Raw genomic sequence first — 24,820 nt, 5'->3', positions numbered from 1 at the left:
AGGGTAAAATGTTCACAAGCATCTAGGAGCCTAAGACCCACTGTTAAATGGGAAGAAGCTTTGATAGCCCAACCACATCTAATTTAATTCCCCACTGTATTATCACAAAAAGACAGACTGGGGTGTGCTGGCAAGCTATACAATGATGGATGATTTAGTTGGGGTTGGTCCTGCTGTGAGCAGGGGCCTGGACTAGATACCTCCTGAGGTCCCTTTCAGCCCTGATCTTCTCTGATTCCATGACAAGCACAGAAGCCTCATGCTGCACAGCACAAGCTAGGTGGGGCCATTTTTATACAAAACCCCACACCCTGCTCTGTCCTAACACTTAAGATGCATATGGAAGGGGTGTGACATCATCCCACCGAGACTTGGGGCTCTTGCACAATAGCCACCTGTGCAGGGCATTCTTTGTTTGGATGTACCGAGGAGATTCTCTTGTGTCAGATCCAAGAGCTTAACAAAGGGTTCTGTGTGTGTGGCATGTTGAAAGATGGCACAGCCCAGCTTAGCGATGGCTCTGCAAATGACTGAAGGTGAAAGAAAGGTCAGTTCTTGCTATGGCTGAAGGGTCTTTGGAAATAGCTGGATGCTCCACGACTAGTTTTATGGAAGGGTGGTCACTCACTCAGGGCAATGGCACTCGTGTGCACTCAAGACAAGGGGAGAGACTAGTCATCCTGCGCCAGCACTCTGGATACCTTGTGTCTCAGCTAGATCCCATGCCTTGTGATTCCTCCAAGTGGAGCATGTGTTGGGCTCACAGGTAAAGACACGAGGCCCAGAGAAGGTGACTGTGAATGAAGCAGTTCATGGCTCCTGGGGGTCATTGCTCCAGCAAAGGTACAGTAGCCAGGGAGCTGCTAGCCTGGCAAAGGGAGGGAGACCAGGTCACCCAGGTGGTTTGGTTCAGTGAGGATGATGGAGTGCATGCCCTCTCTGCATCCTGTTTGCATGGTACCTCTGGTGTTAGCATATTCTATAGCCAGAACGTTCGGGGTGTTCAGAGCACCCATTTGAGAGCTCTCTGATCACCTGAACTAACATGTCAGTATCATAAAAGAACCCAGAGTCTTTGAGCTTCTTGGAGGTGAGAGCAGTGATAGGCTTGGGTCAGCTTCAGAGACTCCAGGTGGCTTTGGATAAGCACCCACAAATTTGCTTGTGTATTCAAACTTTTGGGGGGAATCCGTCAGTCTCTGTTTAGCCATCTGTCTGGAGTTTTATACAAGGTGATGGACACAGAATAGAACCCAACAAGTCTTAGTTCCATTACAAGGGCCAAAAGAGGGAGGCTATTTTTTTTCCTAGAGAAAGTTAATGAAGCTAATAGATGGGACCCCCTTTAAACAACACAGTATTGCCAAGCGGCTGCATAGAGAAATCGGGCTGTTCAATCCTTTGGACTGTGTGCATGTTCTTGCCACTGATCTAAAGATAGGGCCAGGAGCTGCTGACAGTACATACACAGTGACTGACCCAGGCCTTCTGCTTGGACAGACAAAGCACTGTGTGTCCAAGTGCCCTCCAGGGCTCTTCCTCTTGCAGCACCAGGAGTCCTGTTGGCCACATGAGCGGAACTCAGTTACAACTGAGACGGCATCTTATTCACTCCACAGACACCTCTTGCTGTCATTGGCACTTAATTCATCTTCATTAGGAAGCCTAGGAATCCTGGGGGCTGGCACTGTGACGCATTGTAATCAGCCAGCCAGCCTCTCGCTCACGTCACCCATTCCAGTTAAGGCTCCCATCGTGCTGCCTTTCATGAGACATTTTTTAAAAGTGTGAAAACAGTAAGAAAATGGGGGGAAACCCCTTCAGTGTGTAATTCAATTGGTTTAATGCATTAACAACAAAGTAACATGGTCCTTCCCGAGTGAGGGCTACAGCACGGGCTAAATGTGACCTGTACCCTGCTTACAGCAATGGGGCCCTGATCACAATGCTACTATTGATACACCTAAAAAGGGGTCAGAGAGTAAAAGGCAAATCACACCTGCAAGAAGGGATGACCCATTTTGGATCCAGAGTCCAGTCCCCTTGCAGTTCAGACCCCAGCTTGGGGTTTGCCCATTAGAAAGATGGTGCCATTTGCAAATTTCAGATTTGGGTCTGTGGTCAGATTTTGGGATGCCTCCTCAGTTGGGGCTCTTCGGATCTCTGGATCTGCTTGGCTCTTTGATTCTGGTTCATTGCTACTTGCAGGCATGAGCCATCTGAAAAGGTGGGACGTCTGCAGGGTGTGGGACCATTTGAGCCCTCACTGGTTACAGCCATGCACAACTGTAGCCTAGCCATTGGAAGCTGAATGCTGCTCCAAGTTCACGAATTCACACACATTATATGCATTAACATCCCATAATTCTCTCTTCAGTGATTGCTTGGGGATTCTTCCCGAGTCATAGTGACAGCTCTCTGCACTTATCCTGCCCTATAAGGGTGCTGCCATCCCACACACCAAGTTCTGCTGGATCATTCTGAACGTGGGCAGTCCTGTTCCCTTCATCCACAGAAGGGAGGCACCAGATTACTTTGGTGTGAGTGAAGGATCAGAACAACTCCCAGCTGAGCATTCCCAAAGGGGGTTGGGTTTGGCCTTGCACATGGAGGGCACTCCCCTGAGGACCTGGTGTAACGTCGACAGACCCCGGTCATCGGCGGGTGGGATCAAACCAAGGACCTCTGGAGCTTAGTACATGAGCCTCTAGCGCATGAGCTAAAAGCCAACTGGCTGTTAGCTAAGGCTGTAGAACAGACTCATTTTACTCTCTCTCAGTGGTCTTGGGGCCACTAGATGGCCAGAACACCACACCCAGGAGGTGTGTGGGTTACAGTGGCACCAGAATGCAAGCAGCATGCCAAAAACTTTGCAGGAAACAAAAAAGTGTGTCTCATGTTCAGTTTGCAGTGCCTGCACCAGGGTCAATGTTCAGGCTTACCTGCCTTGGTGCCACCTAGAGAGCAGGGAACTACCGACTTTCGTTATGAAAGGAAGGGCAACCCCTCTCTCAAAAGCCACTGCGGAGCTGTTCCACCTCTGCCTCCTACTGCCAGGGCCCCTGTGCTGCATGGAGGGTCCTGGGTGTGTCTCACTCCTGGTTCACGCAAGCCTCAGCCTGGAGAAGCAGCTGCTGGATTTGGACTCCCATCAGAAACATAACATCAATCAAAAGAGGCGAATCGGAGTCAGTAGGAGGATGCAAGTCAGCCTCTCTCTGCCTTCCTCCTACCCTCCCTTCATGTATATGACACAGACTCTGGTAGTGTGGTAGGTAGCAGAGCCATGTGGCCGGGAGCCTCCCTGCCCCCTTCTTTCGAAGCCCCCTCTTTAGATTTAAGAAAGTTTTCCTTGTTTGTGTTTGGTTTCCTGGTGATGCCTTTAATGTCACGGAGGCATCATCTCTGACCTCAGCCCTGCTGCATCACTGCTTGGGAGATAAAAAACCCACCATCATGTATGGGCAGCGACAGACCTTTGCTTTGTTGCTGCTGAACCGGCCAGCGTTATTTCTCATGTCTGAGGGCTTGTCTTCACTACCCGCCTGGATCGGCGGGTAGAAATCGATCTCTCGGGGATCGAATTATTGCGTCTTGTCGGGACGCGACAATCGATCCCTGAATCGACGCGCATACTCCACCAGCACAGGTAGGAGTAAGCGCTGTCAACGGGGGAGCCGCGGCGGTCCATTTGCCGCCGTCCTCACAGCGGGGTAAGTCGGCTCAGATACGTCGAATTCAGCTACGCGAATTTGCGTATCTTAAATCGATCCCCCCCCCCCCCCCCCAGTGTAGACCTAGCCTGAGACATGGCATTTTTTCCCTGCTGGGCCAGTGTTTCTCTCTTCTGAGATCTGACCTGCATCACACTCTGTCTGTGAAGGATGCTGAATCCCCCACCGAGGTAACAAGGCTCCTGGCTTGATGAAAGGAAGAGCTGTAGCAGCCAGCAGCATTTCAGAGCTATGCACTTGAGAGCAGACCTTGCAGCTGGCAAGGAAGCAATGAGAAGAGACCTAAAAGGGTCTGGCCCAGGGGAGCTGGTAGTGATTATGTTCTCAGAACTTCATTTTGGTTAGCTAAGGCATCTTGAGCCCTCACCCGGATCACACACTGACTGAGTGTGGATTTCATCACTGAAGAAGAGTTTGATTTGTCTTTTCATGCTTTTTCATCTTTTTGTGCTTTCACAATATGTTGTTAGGCAATTTTCCACATATAGGTGAATCTCACCAGTCTTGAAAGCACAATGGAAAATGTTATTTTGAGAGCTGCTTGAAGTTTTTCATTTTCAATGAAAAAAAAAGGGCTTGTTCATAGAAACAAAAGTTTTCATGGAAAATCTCCATTTTTCTTGATATCTTCTGGCTTTTTGTTGAAAACTAAAAGCCCCAAAATGTTCAAGGGCAATTTTTTGTGAGAAAATCTATAGTTCTTACAACCAGCATTAGTTATTTTGTTATAAACAAGTAAAGATGATCTGACCTTCAAAACAACCTGTAATTCAACACATGGTCATGACTCGCCATGTCCATTAATCACATTGAAAAAGCCCTCAGTTACCTAAATTGTCAGCCAGATAGATAGTACAGTGCCCCCAAACAATGTCAGTTTAGACAAATCAAGGAGTAAATAGATTTAATATAGAGATTGGGCCAGCCCTAATCCTTGGAGCCAAACACCTCTGAAGTTTGGGAAACTCTGTGTCTGGATTTCTTAGCTCAGGCCTTCTCTGACTGGAAGAAAAGCCACGTACCGTCTTTTTCTTATGTCCTGCCACTTCACAATGTTCCTGTATGTGCTGCTAGCTGAAATGTATTTTTACCCTAGTGGTCTGTCTGTGCAAAGAAAGCATTCCCTTTTCCTGGGCTTTGATGTTTGACCCACTAAATATTGAAAAGATTCTTGTGATTTTTAGAAGGAACGTGGGCCTTGGTATTGGGTGAACGCTGACCAAGTATAATGATCAGGTCCAAGGCTGACCAGGTCCAATTATAATGTAGGTTTGGAAATCTACATGCCCAGATCTGCTACATCAGATCCAGATGCCAGGATTCAGATTTAGAGCGGTTTCCCTGCTGGTTAAAAAAGATCCAGAGGTTATAGGACATTTGGTGACTTGCAAATCTCCCCAACAAAAACGTTGCTTTAAGGAACACACAGTTGTACATTTATTGTACAGGTCTCCTTGTTCCACAGAAATGAATTGTAGTTTGAATGTCAGGCTGTGGTTTTACCATTATACCATGAGGTGGCAGTGTTGCTTCTTGCATGCTCTTTCTTGACTGGGTATTTTGTATCATAACCATTTCTGATGCTAAAGAGATTATCAGAGCATATGTGCAGCCTCTCTAACAATCTTGCATTGTAATACCGTACGCTCCCCTTTCTATGAACGGGAATGCAGAGTGTGGTTTTTACTGGAGACTTTTCTTCTGTAATTCAGAAAGAAACGGTCTGTTGTTCCAAGGCATTCCGCACCAAGCTGCGGAGGATATAGGGACAGCAAAGCATAGCGGCAGGCCCTCGCCTTCCACGCCTCAGAGAGCGAGACAGATTGCCGACTTTGCCCCTTCTTCAGCCCACCGGTAATAGCATGGCAGGGTCTGTTCTCAGGCAGGCCTAGAAATGCTTGCAGACCCCTGCCAGGGTTACAGGCCTCCTCAACCGCCTACCCTGTCTACCCAGAGTCGCACCTGGTACTTTACCCCTAGGGTGGAGTAAACTCAGATGCCCAGCTGATCTCCTGGTCCCTTTAAGGGCTCTGGGCTGGGTTTCAGAGAAGCTTAAGAGCTGTGTCTATTAACCCTTGGCTCCCCAGTGAAGCCATGCTTATCACATACTCATGCCCTTTCTTTAATTACTAAGGGATCTGATTGCTCCTGGTTCTAGGTTAGCCTGAGCCCCACTTATGAGAACTAGCTGTGTCCTGGGCAAACTGGGATGAGGAATCTCCTTCCATGTGCTTTCCCAGAGCAGCTCTTTGTGCACTGACATTTCAAACATTGTGTGTCTGTGTTGAGCTTGCGGGGGAGGGACGAGGTGGTAGTTATTTTGATTACACTGTGATGTTGTGTTTGACAGCTACTTTAAAGAGTGACAGATTAGCAGGTTGTGGGCACACCAGCAGTGCAAGTAGGGCGGTATGGCCCAGTACGCCGTACCAGCAAAATATTTATAGCTGGTACGGCGTACCGGAAAGAGGAGCAGCAGAACGGGGGGCTGCTGGGTGGCCCCACAGCAGCACTCCTCTAGCGCAGCTGTACCACCCCCAACCCTTCCACGCAGGGTCTCCTCCATCTGTACAGTAGCCCCACCAGAGGACAGGGCTGGGGGCAGTACAGCCATGCCGGAGGAGCTATGCCCAGTGGCCCCACATTCTGCTCCTTCCGCTGCTGCGGTTCTGAAGACGCAGTGGGAGGAGGACAGTCCTCCCCAGGTAAGGGGGGTGGATATAGGGAAGGAACGGGTAGGGATAGGATACAGAGGGACCTAGACAAATTAGAGGATTGGGCCAAAAGAAACCTGATGAGGTTTAACAAGGACAAGTGCAGAGTCCTGCACTTAGGACGGAAGAATCCCATTCACTGTTATAGACTAGGGACCAAGTGGCTAGGCAGCAGTTCTGCAGAAAAGGACCTAGGGGTTACAGTGGACGAGAAGCTGGATATGAGTCAACAGTGTGCCCTTGTTGCCAAGAAGGCTAACGGCATTTTGGGCTGTATAAGTAGGGGCATTGCCAGCAGATCGAGGGACGTGATCATTCCCCTCTATTCGACACTGGTGAGGCCTCACCTGGAGTACTATGTCCAGTTTTGGGCCCCACACTACAAGAAGGATGTGGAAAAATTGGAAAGAGTCCAGCGGAGGGTAACAAAAATGATTAGGGGGCTGGAGCACATGAGTTATGAGCAGAGGCTGAGGGAACTGGGATTGTTTAGTGTGCAGAAGAGAAGAATGAGGGGGGATTTGATAGCTACTTTCAACTACCTGAAAGGGGGTTCCAAAGAGGATGGATCTAGACTCTTCTCAATGGTAGCAGATGACAGAACAAGGAGTAATGGTCTCAAGTTGCAGTGGGGGAGGTTTAGGTTGGATATTAGGAAAAACTTTTTCACTAGGAGGGTGGTGAAGCACTGGAATGGGTTACCTAGGGAGGTGGTGGAATCTCCTTCCTTAGAGGTTTTTAAGGTCAGGCTTGACAAAGCCCTGGCTGGGATGATTTAGTTGCGATTAGGTACTGCTTTGAGCAGGGGTTCATAGAATCATAGAATCATAGAATATCAGGGTTGGAAGGGACCTCAGGAGGTCATCTAGTCCAACCCCCTGCTCAAAGCAGGACCAATTCCCAACTAAATCATCCCAGCCAGGGCTTTGTCAAGCCGGGCCTTAAAAACCTCCAAGGAAGGAGACTCCACCACCTCCCTAGGTAACGCATTCCAGTGCTTCACCACCCTCCTAGTGAAATAGTGTTTCCTAATATCCAACCTAAACCTCCCCCACTGCAACTTGAGACCATTACTCTTTGTTCTCCCATCTGAGAACAGTCTAGATCCATCCTCTTTGGAACCCCCTTTCAGGTAGTTGAAAGCAGCTATCAAATCCCCCCTCAATCTTCTCTTCCGCAGACTAAACAATCCCAGTTCCCTCAGCCTCTCCTCATAAGTCATGCGCTCCAGACCCCTAATCATTTTTGTTGCCCTCCGCTGGACTCTTTCCAATTTTTCCACATCCTTCTTGTAGTGTGGGGCCCAAAACTGGACACAGTACTCAAGATGAGGCCTCACCAATGTCGAATAAAGGGAAACGATCACGTCCCTCGATCTGCTGGCAATGCCCCTACTTATACAGCCCAAAATGCCGTTAGCCTTCTTGGCAACAAGAGCACACTGTTGACTCATATCCAGCTTCTCGTCCACTGTGACCCCTAGGTCCTTTTCTGCAGAACTGCTGCCTAGCCACTCGGTCCCTAGTCTGTAACAGTGCATGGGATTCTTCCGTCCTAAGTGCAGGACTCTGCACTTGTCCTTGTTAAACCTCATCAGGTTTCTTTTGGCCCAATCCTCTAATTTGTCTAGGTCCCTCTGTATCCTATCCCTACCCTCTAGTGTATCTACCACGCCTCCTAGTTTAGTGTCATCGGCAAACTTGCTGAGAGTGCAGTTCACACCATCCTCCAGATCATTAATAAAGATATTAAACAAAACCGGCCCCAGAACCGACCCTTGGGGCACTCCGCTTGAAACCGTCTGCCAACTAGACATGGAGCCATTGATCACTACCCGTTGAGCCCGACGATCTAGCCAGCTTTCTATCCACCTTACAGTCCATTCATCCAGCCCATACTTCTTTAACTTGGCAGCAAGTATACTGTGGGAGACCGTATCAAAAGCTTTGCTAAAGTCAAGGAATAACACATCCACTGCTTTCCCCTCATCCACAGAGCCAGTTATCTCATCATAGAAGGCAATTAGGTTAGTCAGGCACGACTTCCCCTTGGTGAATCCATGCTGACTGTTCCTGATCACTTTCCTCTCCTCTAAGTGTTTCATAATTGATTCCTTGAGGACCTGCTCCATGATTTTTCCAGGGACTGAGGTGAGGCTGACTGGCCTGTAGTTCCCCGGATCCTCCTTCTTCCCTTTTTTAAAGATGGGCACTACATTAGCCTTTTTCCAGTCATCTGGGACCTCCCCCGATCGCCATGAGTTTTCAAAAATAATGGCTAATGGCTCTGCAATCTCATCTGCCAACTCCTTTAGCACCCTCGGATGCAGCGCATCCGGCCCCATGGACTTGTGCACGTCCAGTTTTTCTAAATAGTCCCGAACCACTTCTTTCTCCACAGAGGGCTGGTCACCGTCTCCCCATATTGTGCTGCCCAGTGCAGCAGTCTGGGAGCTGACCTTGTTTGTGAAGACAGAGGCAAAAAAATCATTGAGTACATTAGCTTTTTCCACATCCTCGGTCACTAGGTTGCCTCCCTCATTCAGTAAGGGACCCACACTTTCCTTGACTTTCTTCTTGTTGCTAACATACCTGAAGAAACCCTTCTTGTTACTCTTAACATCTCTTGCTAGCTGCAACTCCAAGTGTGATTTGGCCTTCCTGATTTCACTCCTGCATGCCTGAGCAATATTTTTATACTCCTCCCTGGTCATTTGTCCAATCTTCCACTTCTTGTAAGCTTCTTTTTTGCGTTTTGGGTTGGACTAGATGACCTCCTGATATTCTATGATTCTATGATTCTATGACGGGGAGAGCGTGGGGGCCCCAGGCTGGGGGTGGGGTGTGGAGGGTCACATGAGGAGGTCACATGCCCCTCGTGGGTCCCTCGTACTAGTAAGAAATGGATTCCACTTGCACCACTGGGGCGCACTCAGGAGTGAGTCACCGAACACTAACAACAATACGTGTGAATACGAGCAAAATGAGAGCCTCGTTCTCCTGTGTCTTAGGAGAATCAGAAATGAGCAAAGTTTCCCTACAAGGTGCAAAGAATGCTGACTCAGACATTCTCTCTCAAATCCCAATGAATATTTGTTCTTTGGCATCTTATCCCCTGGTGACGTTGTCAAGCAGACATGTAGGTCTTGTCGATACAATAAAGTTGTACCAATTGTACTTGTATGGTTACACAGGGGAGAGTTCTATCAGCAAAACCCTTCATGTGGACACTCTTATTTTCGCACAAGGGCTGTTGTTTTGTTTTTTGTTTTTTGTTTGTTTTAGCTCTAACTTCTTCCTAAGTGACATAAGCTGAAAAAATAGCAGGGGGAGGGAACAGAATAAGCCTGTTGATACGGGGACTTACACTGGTATAACTAGAGTGCTAGACATTTATAAGAATCACTGATATAAGAATCAACTGCATCTAGTGATCAAAACCACTGGGACAAAATCATTCCTATGCTAACCTATATTCCACTTCTAAGAACCATCTGCTTATAAGAATAAAAGGAGAGCACTGTATATTAATTTAAATTAAAACCCTGGGTTATCCCAAAAAAACATAGACAAAGCTTTGTAGTGTATTACAACTTGGAACGAGGTTGCAAAGAATGCTCACAGTAAGCCAATAGCCTGCAATATTGGTTATCACTTAACTCTCACAAATATGGCTTTTCATTATTAGGGCTAGACATACCTATAGAAAGAGCAGGGCTCCCAAACTGGTACGGTAGAAACTCAAAAAAAAAAAAAAAAAAAAAAAAAAGCTTTCAGTTTCAAGGGGACAGTGGGCACGTGCACTGTGTCACACTAGCAAACTCCCCTCTCCTGGCCACTTCCAGCCACACTGGCAGCTAACGCTCACCCACCATGCTGCCTTTGCAGCTGTATTGGGCGGTATATTGCATGCTGCGGCTGTGCAGATGGGGCGCAATCCTATCAGCTGGTGTTTCTACCAGGCCTGGCATTCACCTTGTGCCAAATGGCACAGGCCATGTTACTGAGGGGAACTTGTGAAGTCCCATGTCACACAGCCTGGCTGGAAGGACACAGGCGCTCGTGCCAGCTCAGGAAGGCTGCAAAACCTGCAGCTGCGGGGGGTGGGGAGCCTCACAGCAAAAGCCCCCCCGCCTTACCCCCCCCGGAAGCTGCTGCAGAGCTGGAGCTCCCTCTGCTTCCCTGCCCTGCAGAGGCTGGGGGCATGGACTGGTGGGAAATTACCTCCTGTCTCTGCAGGGGGGTTGGGGAGTCAGGTAGGCCTGGTGGGTAAGAGCCTGGCTACCCCACAGAACTAAGGAGAGCCGGCTGGTGGCAAGCCAAGGCTCTTCCCTGCAGGAGAGCTCCTGAGCAGCCTGCCCAGCATTGCGGGTGTCTCGGGGTTCCTTTCCATCGATACAACACAGAACCGGCTCGAGCCCCCACCCAGTGACCTGGGAAATTACACCCCACCCCGGGCACCTCAGAGAGGCGATACTTCCCCTCTCGCAAGCACAGAGTCTGAGTGTAGAAAAGAACCTTTTGATAAAAGGAGGGAAGTCACCTGACATTAATTAGGGAAAATGCCACAAGCGGGATTCATAATCATAAAACTGTGAGCAGGACGCCCACCCCAGAGTGTGTGGGGCAGAGCTTCCGCCTCATGTTCTTGAGTTCTACAACCACAGTTCCTTTTCTGTGCCCCTCTCGGCTCCCTCACCGCACCCCACTCTCAGTGGTTGTCCTTGGTCAGGGAGGACCCAGGGTTCAGAGGTGGATCTGTGTGAGTTCACCTCTCACCAGGGAAGAAGGCACCTGGCTTGCTCTGCCATCTGGCACTTGCTTTGGCTGGTGGCCCCGCCAGCCGCTGCTCCTCGCCACTGGCCGCCCCGCCAGCCACTGCCCCTCGCCGCCTGGCTGCCCTGCCAGCCGCTTCTCCTCGCCACTGGCCGCCCCGCCAGCCACTGCCCCTCACCGCCTGGCTGCCCTGCCAGCCGCTGCTCCTCGCCACTGGCCGCCCCGCCAGCCGCTGCTCCTCACCCCTGGCCGCCCCGCCAGCCGCTGCTCCTCACCCCTGGCCGCCCCGCCAGCTGCTGCTCCTCGCCGCCCGGCCGCCCCGCCAGCCGCTGCTCTTTTCCGCACCTCACCTGAACCCCCCTCTGTCCTCCCATACACCCCCCCACCTGAACCCCCCTGTCTCCTTATACACACACACACCCCACTTGAACTCCCGTATTATTTTATACACACACACCATCTGAACCCCCCTGTCCTTTTATACACACACACCATCTGAACCCCCCTGTCCTTTTATACACACACAGCCCACCTGAACCCCCCTGTCCTCTTATACACCCCCCACTTGAACCCCCCTGTCATTTTATACACAGCCCCCCACCTGAACCCCCCTGTCCTCTTATACACACACCCCACCTGAACACCCCCGTCCTCTTATACACCCCCCCACACCTGAACCCCCCTGTCCTTTTCCCTGCATGCCGTCTTCTCTGTAATCGTCCCTTTTTTTGTTTCTCCCAGAGCTACTGAAATGTTTTGTGTTTTTCTAAATTTCAGTTTTGTACAAAGGAAGGAAAGTGACCTTGGACTCACGTTCAACATTCATTCAGATTCAAATTGGGAGGAACTTTGAACTTAAATTAGACATGTTAAACAGTCAAGCCATTGGCTCTAGATCAGCAGCACATACCAAAATATATCAAGATGTAATTCATGACATATTAAATTGCTTCTTGTAATTTGAGTAACTTGGAAGCCTGTAATAATGATGGATGCTTCATTGTGTTTCTTCTGATGCACTGTCTAAAGACATGCCATGGTTAGAAAGAACATTATAATCAACATTTTAGGCTTCCTTAGCCATTTATTTTACTATATTGTTTGGAAATACTTAAGCCTATTAAGGTCTAAAATAAACATGCCCAAAAGGAGAAATTTGCATGTGATATTTAAATTAAAAAAATAAATTAATGGAGATATCCTATCTCCTAGAACTGGAAGGGACCTTGAAAGGTCATCGAGTCCAGCCCCCTGCCTTCACTAGCAGGACCAAGTACTGATTTTGCCCCAGATACATTTTTTAAAGAAGCTGGTATCTGAACCAATACAATTTGGGAACCACTGATTATAGTAAAAACATTTTAAATATGTACCAGACTGTGTTGTAGAAACACAAAACTGGTAGTGACAGCTTTCTGCAATAATGCATACTCTAGATTCAATCTAAAATATAAATACATCACTACCTTCCTTCTGGTTATGTTTTATGTCCCACTATGATGATAGGTGCAATGTGGCCAAGCTACAGTTGCCATGGGAACCACCATCCTGACTTTTCTGCATTTAAACATCTTACCCTTTGTGTGTTCTTATACCCTGGTAATGAACATGGTATAACCACCTAGATCGAGGCACGGGCGAGAGTAGATAGAATGTTGCTTTAACTGCATTTGTGTTTGTTTTGCACTGAAAGGCCTTTGAGAGCCGAGACTGATTTGGAGGGACTTGTTCTCAGCTTAGAGAAGAGAGACGGCCTTTGGGAGCTATGCCACTTGGTACAGGTTGTTTATGGAGAAGAGCTTAAACTGGAGGGCTCAGGAGATACATCATGAGTTTGCTATAAGAACTGTGCCTGGTATAACAGCTATTGAGAAAGGTTAGAGGCTAGAGGACAGGGACAAGATGTCAATGATGAGAGCTGGAAAGAATTACAGGAGCTACTAGCAGCTTTTTATTGCATCAGGGACACAGAATCAGTGTCTGGTTATTGTTTATTTGGTATTGTTTTAGTCTGGGGCCTTCCCAGCGGGGTAGACAGGTTGGATGCAAGTAGGTGTGGGATAGCTCCGTGGTTTGAGCATTGGCTTGCTAAACCCAGGGTTGTGAGTTTAATCCTTGAAGGAGCCATTTAGGGATCTGGGGCAAAAATCTGTCAGGGATAGTACTTGGTCCTGCTGTAGCGGCAGGGGACTAGACTCACTGACCTTTCAAGGTCCCTTCCACTCCTATGAGATAGGTATAGCTCCATATTATTTTTTTATTATATATATATTGGCACTATTCCAGGGATTCTCAGGACAAATTTTTTGGTGGTTTCAGAGTGCGGCCACCAACTCTTGCTGGTGGCTGCTCTCACACTTTCCCCTAAAATACTTAATTAGCTTTAAAAAAAACCAAATAAATATGCACATACACACATCCAAATAATTGTAATGTATTTATTGCTAGCTAGTAAGTCTGTTGTGAAAAGTGATATTAACAAACATACAAGTATATAATAAATATTAACGGAGATATCCCATCTCCTAGAACTGGAAGGGACCTTGAAAGGTCATCGAGTCCAGCCCCCTGCCTTCACTAGCAGGACCAAGTACTGATTTTTGCCCCAGATCCCTAAGTGGCCTCCTCAAGGATTGAACTCACAACCCTGGGTTTAGCAGGCCAATGCTCAAACCACTGAGCTATCCCTCCCCCCCTAAAGTATCACTTTTCACAGCAGACTTACTCAGCCCTAGCAAGCCTAGGGACAAATTAAGCCCCAGATGGGGGGTTGGGGGAGGCAGGTTGGGGGAGGCAGCAGGTGCCAGGGACAATGGGGATGGATGGATGGATGGATGGGGAGCCAGGGAAGCAATGGGGGCTGGAGCTTGAAGCCCCATGCCCAGGGAACGGGGCCTGGGGATGGAACCCGAAACCATGTGTCTGGAGCCTGGGACCTGCTGGACGGCACACTCCCTTTATGTAGTGAGATGACTGGAACAGTAGAAGCTACTGCCCAAGGCAATGGGCCACATGGCAAGGCTGAGCAAAAATTGACGCAGGTATATTAACAGGGGTGTCCCTTGGACTGGTTAGACAATACAGGGGCTAGGATACTGGTTGCAGCTATGTGTGTGAATGACAGAGAGCCGGCAGATAGGAAGAGAAGCAGAGGTGAGTGTGGTCCTGAGTGGGAGCCCAGGGATGGAGTTTCTGGGACACAGAACTCTTTAGAGTCATAGCGTTTAAGGCCAGAAGGGACCCCCAGATCAGCCATTGTATTTGTCTCTGTGCCAGTATGAAGAGTGAGGCAGCTCAGGAGAATGAGAAATATTCAGTCCACCCCTCCCTCCCGTCCCTAAACTTGACATGTAGCTTGTGTTTTGTGCTTTGTTCTACAAAGCCCTGTGGCCACAGGCAAAGGGTGAAATGGCAGGAATGGTATTGCCAGCAATCAGAGCCTCAGACAGGCATTCAGGAAGTTGTATTTTGATAATTATTTGCATGGTGAAGTTCTAAGTTAAGGTCATGTCTCCCTTGCCACCCTCTCCCCCGCCAACCTTAACTCTGCCCTCTTTGTTTGGTGCCCCATCCCATCCCTGACAGAGATTAGGGGACTGTATCCTTTCCCAGTATGGAGAAGACTGTGTGGAAAGTGCACAAGGGAAGCTCTTAGGTCTTGACTTTACTGAGGTCTGGACTACACTATGAGTTTAGGTCAAATTTAGCAGCGTTAAATCGAATTAAGCCTGGACACGTTCACATGGCTAAGTCCCTTTTTTCGACTTAAAGGGCCCTTTAAACCGGTTTCTTTACTCCACCTCCGACGAGGGGATTAGCGATAAAATCGGCCTTAGCGGGTCGGAATTGGGGTAGTGTGAACGGAATTCGACGTTATTGGCCTCCGGGAGCTATCCCACAGTGCTTCATTGTGACCGCTCTGGACAGCACTCTCAACTCAGATGCACTGACCAGGTAGACAGGAAAAGCCCCGCGAACGTTTGAATTTCATTTCCTGTTTGCCCAGCGTGGAGAGCACAGGTGACCATGCAGAGCTCATCAGCACAGGTAACCGTGATGGAGTCCCAGGATCGCAAAAGAGCTCCATCATGGACCGAACGGGAGGTACGGGATCTGCTCGCCATATGGGGAGATGAATCAGTGCTAGCTGAACTCCGTAGCAGTAAACGAAATGGCAAAATATTAGAAAAGGTCTCAAAGGCCATGAAGGACAGAGGCCATAACAGGGATGCACAGCAGTGCCGCGTGAAAATTAAGGAGCTAAGGCAAGCATACCACAGAGCCAGAGAGGCAAATGGAAGGTCCAGGGCAGAGCCGCAAACATGCCGCTTCTACGCGGAGCTGCATGCGATGCTAGGGGGTGCAGCCACCACTACCCCAACCGTGTGCTTTGACTCCATCAATGGAGAATCATGCAACAGGGAAGCGGGTTCAGGGTACAAGGAAGATGAGGATGAAGACAATGACGATATCTCACAGCAAGGAAGCGGAGAAACCGGTTTCCCCAACAGCCAGGATATGTTTATCACCCTGGACCTGGAACCAGTAACCCCCGAACTCACCCAAGGCGTGCTCCCAGACCCTGAGGGCACACAAGGGACCTCTGGTGAGTGTACCTTTGTAAATATTACACATGGTTTAAAAGCAAGCGTGTTTAATGATTAATGATTAATTTGCCCTGCCAATCGCGGCCAGTACAGCTACTGGAAAAGTCTGTTAACATGTATGGGGATGGAGCGGAAATCCTCCAGGGACATCTCCAGAAAGCTCTCCTTCATGTACTCCCAAAGCCTTTGCAAAAGGTTTCTGGGGAGGGCTGCCTTATCCCGTCCGCCATGGTAGGACACTTTACCACGCCAGGCCAGTAGCACGTAGTCTGGAATCATTGCATAACAAAGCATGGCAGCGTATGGTCCCGGTGTTTGCTGGCATGCAGACAACATCCATTCCTTATTGCTCTTTGTTATCCTCAGGAGAGTGATATCATTCACGGTCACCTGGTTGAAATGGGGTGATTTTATTAAGGGGACGTTCAGAGGTGCCCGTTCCTGCTCTGCTGAACAGAAATGTTCCCCGCTGTTAGCCATGCAGTGGGGGGGAGGGGTGAAGTGATCATCCCCGAGAATTGGGTGGGGGGGGGAGGGGGGTTAGTTGGGTTTGTGCTGCATGTTAACCCGGAAACCGCAGCCCCTCCTTTTACATTGCAAACCCATTTTAAATGGCCAACCCAACGGGTGCTTGGCATGGGAAATGAGGGCGCTACCGTTTGAAACCATTCCCACATGTTAAGAAGGTTAAAAAAGCCAAAAGACTGCGGCTTACCATGGCTGCCTGCAAGCCGAAATCTGTTGCCTGGCACTGCATGAGTGATCTCTCACACCAAACCGGCAGGCCCTCAATATAAGAGGAAAAATGCAACCTTGTAACGAAAGCACATGTGCTGTGTAATGTGAACAGAAAAATTTAACGTGAAAGAGTGTACCCATTGTTCTCTAAAATGTGTCTTTTCTTAACCACCTCTCCCTTCTCCTCCACCAGCTGCAAATGTTTCTCCTTCGCAGAGGCTAGCGAAGATTAGAAGGAGAAAACGGCGGACTCGGGATGATATGTTCTCGGAGCTCCAGATGTCCTCCCACGCTGAAAGAGCACAGCAGAATGCGTGGAGGCAGTCAATGACTGACTACAGAAAAGCACAATATGAACGAGAGGAGAGGTGGCGGGCTGAAAATGATAGGTGGCGTCAGCTTGTAGACAGAAGGCAAGAGTCGATGCTCCGGCTGCTGGAGCATCAAACTGATATGCTCCAGCGTATGGTTGAGCTGCAGGAAAGGCAGCAGGAGCAGAGACCGCCGCTACAGCCCCTGTGTAACCAACAGCCCTCCTCCCCAAGTCCCATTGCCTCCTCACCCAGACGCCCAAGAACACGGTGGGGGGGCCTCCGGCCACCCAGTCACTCCACCCCAGATGATTGCCCGAGCATGGGAAGGCTGGCCTTCAATAAGTGCTAAAGTTTTAAAGTTTTAAACTGCAGTGTGTCCTTTTCCTTCCCTCCTCCCCCACCCCTCCCGGGCTACCTTGGCAATTATCCCCCTAGTTGTGTGATGAATTAATAAAGATTGCATGAATGAGAAGTAACAATGACTTTATTGCCTCTGCAAGCGGTGCTCGAAGGGGGGAGGGGAGGGTGGGGTGGTTGGTTTACAGGGAAGTTGAGTGAACTGGGTGGGGGTGGCGGAGGGTTCATCAAGGAGAAACAAACAGAAGTTTCACACCGTAGCCTGGCCAGTCACAAAACTCATTTTCAAAGCTTCTCTGATGCGCACCGCGCCCTGCTGCACTCTTCTAACCGCCCTGGTGTCTGGCTGCGCGTAATCAGCGGCCAGGCGATTTGCCTCAACCTCCCACCCCGCCATAAATGTCTCCCCCTTACTCTCACAAATATTGTGGAGCGCACAGCAAGCAGCAATAACAATGGGGATATTCTTTTCACTGAGGTCTGAGCGAGTCAGTAAGCTGCGCGAGCGCGCTTTTAAATGTCCAAATGCACATTCCACCACCATTCGGCACTTGCTCAGCCTATAGTTGAACAGGTCCTGACTACTGTCCAGGCTGCCTGTGTACGGCTTCATGAGCGATGGCATTAAGGGGTAGGCTGGATCCCCAAGGATCACGATAGGCATTTCAACATCCCCAACGGTTATTTTCTGGTCCGGGAAGAAAGTCCCTTCCTCCAGCTTTCGAAACAGACCAGAGTGCCTGAATACGCGAGCATCATGTACCTTTCCCGGCCATCCCACGTTGATGTTGGTGAAACGTCCCTTGTGATCCACCAGGGCTTGCAGCAGCATTGAAAAATACCCCTTGCGGTTTATGTACTCGGTGGCTTGGTGCTCCGGTGCCAAGATAGGGATATGGGTTCCGTCTATCACCCCACCACAGTTTGGGAATCCCATTGCAGCAAAGCCATCCACTATGGCCTGCACGTTTCCCAGAGTCACTACCCTTGATATCAGCAGGTCTTTGATTGCCCTGGCAACTTGGATCACAGCAGCCCCCACAGTAGATTTGCCCACTCCAAATTGATTCCCGACTGACCGGTAGCTTTCTGGCGTTGCAAGCTTCCACAGGGCTATCGCCACTCGCTTCTCAACTGTGAGGGCTGCTCTCATCCTGGTATTCTGGCGCTTCAGGGCAGGGGAAAGCAAGTCACAAAGTTCCATGAAAGTGCCCTTACGCATGCAAAAGTTTCGCAGCCACTGGGAATCGTCCCACACCTGCAGCACGATGCGGTCCCACCAATCTGTGCTTGTTTCCCGGGCCCAGAATCAGCGTTCCACAGCATGAACCTGCCCCAGTAACACCATGATTTGCACATTGCTGGGGCCTGTACTTTGTGAGAGGTTTATGTCCATGTCAATTTCCTCATCAATCTCGTCACCGTGCTGCAATCGCCTCCTCGGCTGGTCCTGGTTTTGCTTTGGCATGTCCTGGCTCTGCATATACTCCAGGACAATGCGCGTGGTGTTCATAGTGCTCATAATTGCCGCGGTGATCTGAGCGGGCTCCATGATCCCAGTGCTATGGCGTCTGGTCTGAAAAAAGGCGCGAAACTAGTATCTGACGGAGGGAGGGAGGCGCGAGTGACGACATGGCGTACAGGTACAGGGAATTAAAATCAACAAAGGTGGCTGTGCATCAGGGAGAAACACAAACAACTGTCACACAGAATGGCCCCCCCAAAGATTAAACTCAAAACCCTGGGTTTAGCAGGCCGTTGATTTCACGGAGAGAGGGGGAAGCAAATGAATACATCTATTTTTTACATCTTAAGCTGGCAGCAGATGGTGCAGCATGACTGATAGCTCTCGGCATCTTCTGGGTGCTTGGCAGAAGATACTGTACTACGACTGCTAGCCATCATCGTCAAGACGGTTCAATAGGACTGCCGGCAGGACTGAGTCTCCAGGAGACAAAGCATGTCTGTCCAGGTGCCTCTGATTGAACTGGAGTACGACGACGACGGATACCAGTCGTAATACACCATCTACTGCCAAAAGGCAAGGGGCTGCTGCTGTGTAGCAATGCAGCCCCACGTCTGCCAGCACCCAGATAGCCGATGAAGGCTACCAGTCATACTGCACCGTCTACTGCCAAAAGGTAATTAGCTGCTGCTGTGTAGCAATGCAGTACCAGGTCTGCCGGCACCCAGATGACATATGGTGACGGTGAGCTGAGCTGAGCTGAGCGGGCTCCATGCTTGCCGTGGTATGTTGTCTGCACAGGTAACCCAGGTAAAAAGGCGCAAATCGATTGTCTGCCATTGCTCTGACGGAGGGGGAGGGGCCTGACGGCATGTACCCAGAACCCCCCCGTGACACTGTTTTGCATCATCAGGCATTGGGATCTCAACCCAGAATTCCAATGGGCGGCGGAGACTGCGGGAACTGTGGGATAGCTACCCACAGTGCAACGCTCCGGAAGTCGACGCTAGCCTCGGTACTGTGGACGCGGTCCGTCGGCTTTATGCACTTAGAGCATTTTATGTGGGGACACACACAATTGACTGTATAAAACCGATTTCTATAAAACCGGCTTCTATAAATTCGACCTAATTTCGTAGTGTAGACGTACCCTGAGATAAAGGCAGAGTTGAGCGACCATGAGCTAGCTAAGCCCAACCTATACTCAGCCACATGGCCCTTGCTAAATAAACCCTCAAGGACTTCCCAAATGTTAATACCTTTTCATGGCTCACTTTAAGGATTCCCTCTGGGACTGAGCCTTGCGGTGCACTGTGATGCATGCCAACCTGCTGCTCGAACTCCGAGCAATAGCGCACACAGCATGGGGTGAATGCCAGAGCAGACATGGGGTTCTCCCGGGCAAGGGTGTTAGAAAGGGGAGAAACTCTTTTATATTCCCCTTTCTTGCAGCCATAGCTGGAGGAATGTCAGCAGGTGGAGGCGTCAATGGCAGCCATGCGAGTGTTTTCTAAAACTCAGATCATCTGCCTGGCCTTCCTGCATGGTCAGACCAGCAACTGGGGATCCTGATCCCGCTAGCTGCAGCCACACCGCTCCTCAGACGGGACAGTGAGCTGGGACCACTTATTGCAGCTAATCCCCACCTCAGCCCATCTACCCCTGGCCTAGGGAGAGTCCCTGAGAGCACAGGAGGAGGAATGATGGACTCTGAGGAGCACACCTGTGAGCTGAGGACAATACGGGGAGTGTTGGGGAATTCCCATCTCTGTACTCCACTTCAGGGGCTCTGTACAACCCTCTGCCCCCACAGGAGTATCGCAGAGGTGTGAAGTGGCCCCTTTCGCTCAGTGAGACGGTCTCGGATGAGTCAGAACTCCCCATGGAGCTGAAGACAGCCTGGCACAAGTGCTTGAGATATATTTACAGGTTTCAGAGTAGCAGCCGTGTTAGTCTGTATCCGCAAAAAGAACAGGAGTACTTGTGGCACCTTAGAGACTAACAAATTTATTAGAGCATAAGCTTTCGTGGGCTGCAGCCCACTTCTTCAGCCCACGAAAGCTTATGCTCTAATAAATTTGTTAGTCTCTAAGGTGCCACAAGTACTCCTGTTCTTTTTGAGATATATTTAATGTTCCACTCTTCTCAGTGGGTGTTCTCCTCTCTACCCCAGCCTCTACTGTGGAATACTGATTTGCAAGACAAGCTTCCTCTGCATGTGGATTTTAGAGCTATCTGAATAACACAATCAGCTCCTTACTGGGGGAAGGTCTGTGTCTCAGGAACCCCTTGACCACATGCCCCACATTTTCCCCACAAAGTACACCCTTTTCCTCTGTTGTGTCTTGCCACTACTCAAGATAATCTCACAATGCATGTGCCATGAGAGTCTTGTGAAAGTTGGAATCAGCTCATTGGGGGGGAGCTATCTATTGAAACCCCTTGATCAAATGCCCCTGCATTTGCACAACAAATCCCACAGCTGCTGTTGGAGCACAGCAGCTTTTAAGGCGATGAGGAATTTAGGGCACTTTGAAACCTATAAGCAGCTCACTGGGGGGAGTGGAGGGCCCCTGTATTTCAGGACCCTCGAACAAGTAACCCCAAATTTACATCACGAATACTACCCAAATCCCAGTTGTGCACTGGGGCACACCTCTCCATCACTCAGCTGCCAGCCCCACCCTCCCACTTGTCACCCTAGCCTCCGATAAGCTGAGCGGGGCTGTGGGCAGGCGGGCAGGAGGTGGCTGTAAGGAGTGCATGTACCAGCTGGGGGCGGGAAGGGACAGAAGGTGGAGATTAAGAGTCCTTACCCCAAATCTGGGCCTAGGGTCTGGGGAAGGGGCTCCACACATCCATGTGCAGCACATGAGGCTAAGAGCGGTGTGAAGTGGACCTTTCATCCCAATGACAGGTTCTCAGTTCAATGAGAACACCCCAGTGGAGATGAATGGACTGTTGTGCTGGTCTGTCTGGTGCCGTTTGCACAGTAGCAGCTAGTACGTCCCAGCTCATTCAGCCCACTTCACCATCCAGGCCTCACATCTCTAACACAGCCCTGTTCACCACCTGTCCCCGGGCAGATGATGTGAGGGGTGTAAGTTGTGGGGTGCTAACCTTGCTCAAAACATGCCACTCACATTTCCAAAAGGAGCCCCACTGTGGTTCCAGCCAGCAGGCAAGGGCAGGATGTGTGCAGCAAACAGCTCCCCAAGGACAGGATTTTAATTCATGGGCCTTTACTTCAAAGGAATGTCTAAATCTTGCAGCTTCTTTCTGCATAATACCTCTAAGGTTATCCATTCACACAGCTAACCCTCTCATCACCTCGTGTCTTAGTTACTGCCACATCCTTCTCTCTGCCCTTGACAAATGCAATCTTTCCCCATTCATATATATTCAGAAGGCTGCTGCAAACATCATTTTCCTGTCCTGGTGTTGTGACTATGTCACCCCTCTCTTTGCATCCTTTCACTGGCTCCCTCTTCTCTATCTTACCAGATATAAGGAGCTCTCCTGTGCCTACAAACACCTTGACAACCTCGGGGCTGTTGGTGCGCTGAGCTGACCATTATTTTCTCATTATTTCCTTGTATTCCTCTTTTGATCAATGTGTATCCATCTGTTATCTCTTATCTTACACTTAGGCTGTAAGCCACATCCTTTTGTTCTGTGTTTGTATAGCGCCTAGCATGACAGGTGTGGTTAGATGTTGGTAGATGTTTGGCTGCGTGTGTGTGTTACCTCTGTGTAACGGCCCCAGCCCTGCGCAGATAGCTGGCACGGCAGACCTTGAGTGAACCGCCCAAGATCCGTTAAGGTACGAAGGCATCAGCCAGGTTTATTGTCGATGAATCATGGTACTAGTATCCCACAGACTCTACCAGACCACTAATACATGTATGCCCATAACAATGGACCAGCTCAGTGAATGGCAGGACTTTCCGTTCCTCCCTAGGCAGACAAAGACACTCCCTTTGAGATACATATTTATACACTGATACAAACAAGTTAGTACTGCCCCTCTGACATAGTTAGGTATGCCCCCCCCCCCCCCGACGTGGCTAGTTATCACCCATCACCTCATACACATTGGTTCGATCAAAACATCTCTATTACGTACTGTCATCCTGACCTTATCTTTTAGGAGGGGTCAGTGTGTTCTTGTTATCCTTGGGGGATGTTTTTGTACCATCCTTGCTATCGGGATGTTCTGGTACCACTTGATATCGGGATGTGTTTGTGTTAGTGCTCTGTGACTAGCACTTCGTAGGAATGTACATTTCTGCAATATTAGCCCTGTTCTTGCCAGATTCTGTGAGCAGGCCCTGCCTTATACCAGGCCTCTGATACAAGGGCTCTCGTCCTACTACAACTGGGTCCCGGTTCATGACTGTTATGGTGTTATGGTAATACAAATTAATAATAAATATTCATGACTCTGATGTGAGGTATGCTTGTTGCCCAACAGAGAATAGTAACCCTGCAATGTATGCATGAGTCACTCTGTAGCTCATCGTCCAGACTTGAGCCACTCTCACCAAAAATATCTTGAATTATTGCTTTCCCAGGGGGAAGCAGGTGCAAAACCCTAGCCAGATTGGAGCTTGGGCATATGACATTAGTTTGGGGTGGATCAGTGCAATAGTTTGAGCCAGAGGTGTGCTCAATAATGTTATCAGAACCAGAAAGGTCTGATGTCATGTAATTTTTTTTATGGGCACTGTATCTTGGGTACTCCTTATCAAATGGCCCGTATTGGTTCCACTATAATCGTAGTTCACTGATAGAGTCATAATGGACGCACAGAGAGGAACAAAGAACTGCTTTAGTAGTGCAAAGACTTGCATGCTACAATATAAATATTCCAACTCTTGATTAAATGCCGTTAGCATATGAGAGCCACCTCAGTCACACATGCAGAGGTCGATCAGCCCAATTTTTAGAAAAGATGCTCAGCTGAAGAGGTAGGCCTAAATTTTGCCATTCAAGGTGCATTATCCTGACTCAGCTGAGATAAACCCTCATGTGAGCTATGCACTCTAAGTGCACCTCACCTGCACCGCACATGCAGCCTAACGGCACCTCAGAAACACCTGAGGGACTTTCATACTTATCAGTTGGAGCGGGGCAGGAAATAGCTTTCTTGTTCTGTGGAAAGTGTGGGGTTTTCAGGGGTTTTCTTGTTCTTTAGCCAAGACCTTTCAAAGACTTCCATAAAAAACCAGTGCGAAAGACCTATCCCAGAATAGCCAATGGCCTCTCCTTGGGTGGCGCACCTCCGCATTGCCCCAGTGCAGCCCTTGGCTAAATGCTACAGTGTGGTACACAGGGCAGAGACTCAACCTCCCAATGGGAGCTAGGTGCCTAAATCCCTTGGAGGACCTGGCCCCAGTGACTGTAACAACAGGCCATATCCTGAGAAGAACTGGGCACCAGCGGCTCCCCTTGACTTCCTGGGGAGCTGCAGTTGCTCAGCAGCTCTCAGGAGTGTGCCAAAAGCTATGAACGCAATAAGAAATCCTCACAAATCATGGCCACATGCCCTTGTGTAAAATACACTCAGCTAGAAGTTATGGGCTAGCTGCAGGAATCACTGGGTGGGGTTTTCTGGCTTGAGTTATCAGGAAGTCAGGCTGGATGATCATAATGATCCCTTCTGGCTTTAAACTCTATGACAGTGTAGATGGCAGGCACTGTATAAAGCAGAGCAACACGATCATTGTTGCAACTAATAATAAATCAATATATGCCACTAGAGGCATTCCTTTAATTGGTAGGCAGATGGGATGTCATGCAGTTTTCAATCCCAGATATTTCTATCCAGGTTTACTCTAGAGAGAGGTCCATAAAGGAGAATTTTCTCCCAGAGGGGGAAAAAAAAGAAGTGACTTGACCCTGCCTTTTCCTTGGGTGAGCTGCTCATTCTCATAAACATAAGAGAGGGCCGAAGCCATGTGTGTTTGTAGCTGTGGAGGAGAGGTACTCCGGAGGGAGCTGAAAAGTAAATGGAATAGAAGAGCAATCTGCAGATAATTTTGCCTAAGGGACAAGGAGGATGTGAGCGGTTACTTACTGTTTTTTTGACTCACCGTGGGCTAATTAAGAAATCA

This window comes from Emys orbicularis, chromosome 5 (assembly GCF_028017835.1).
Source record: "Emys orbicularis isolate rEmyOrb1 chromosome 5, rEmyOrb1.hap1, whole genome shotgun sequence".
Taxonomy (NCBI): Eukaryota; Metazoa; Chordata; order Testudines; family Emydidae; genus Emys; species Emys orbicularis.
Note: the sequence above shows the minus strand (reverse complement) of the source record.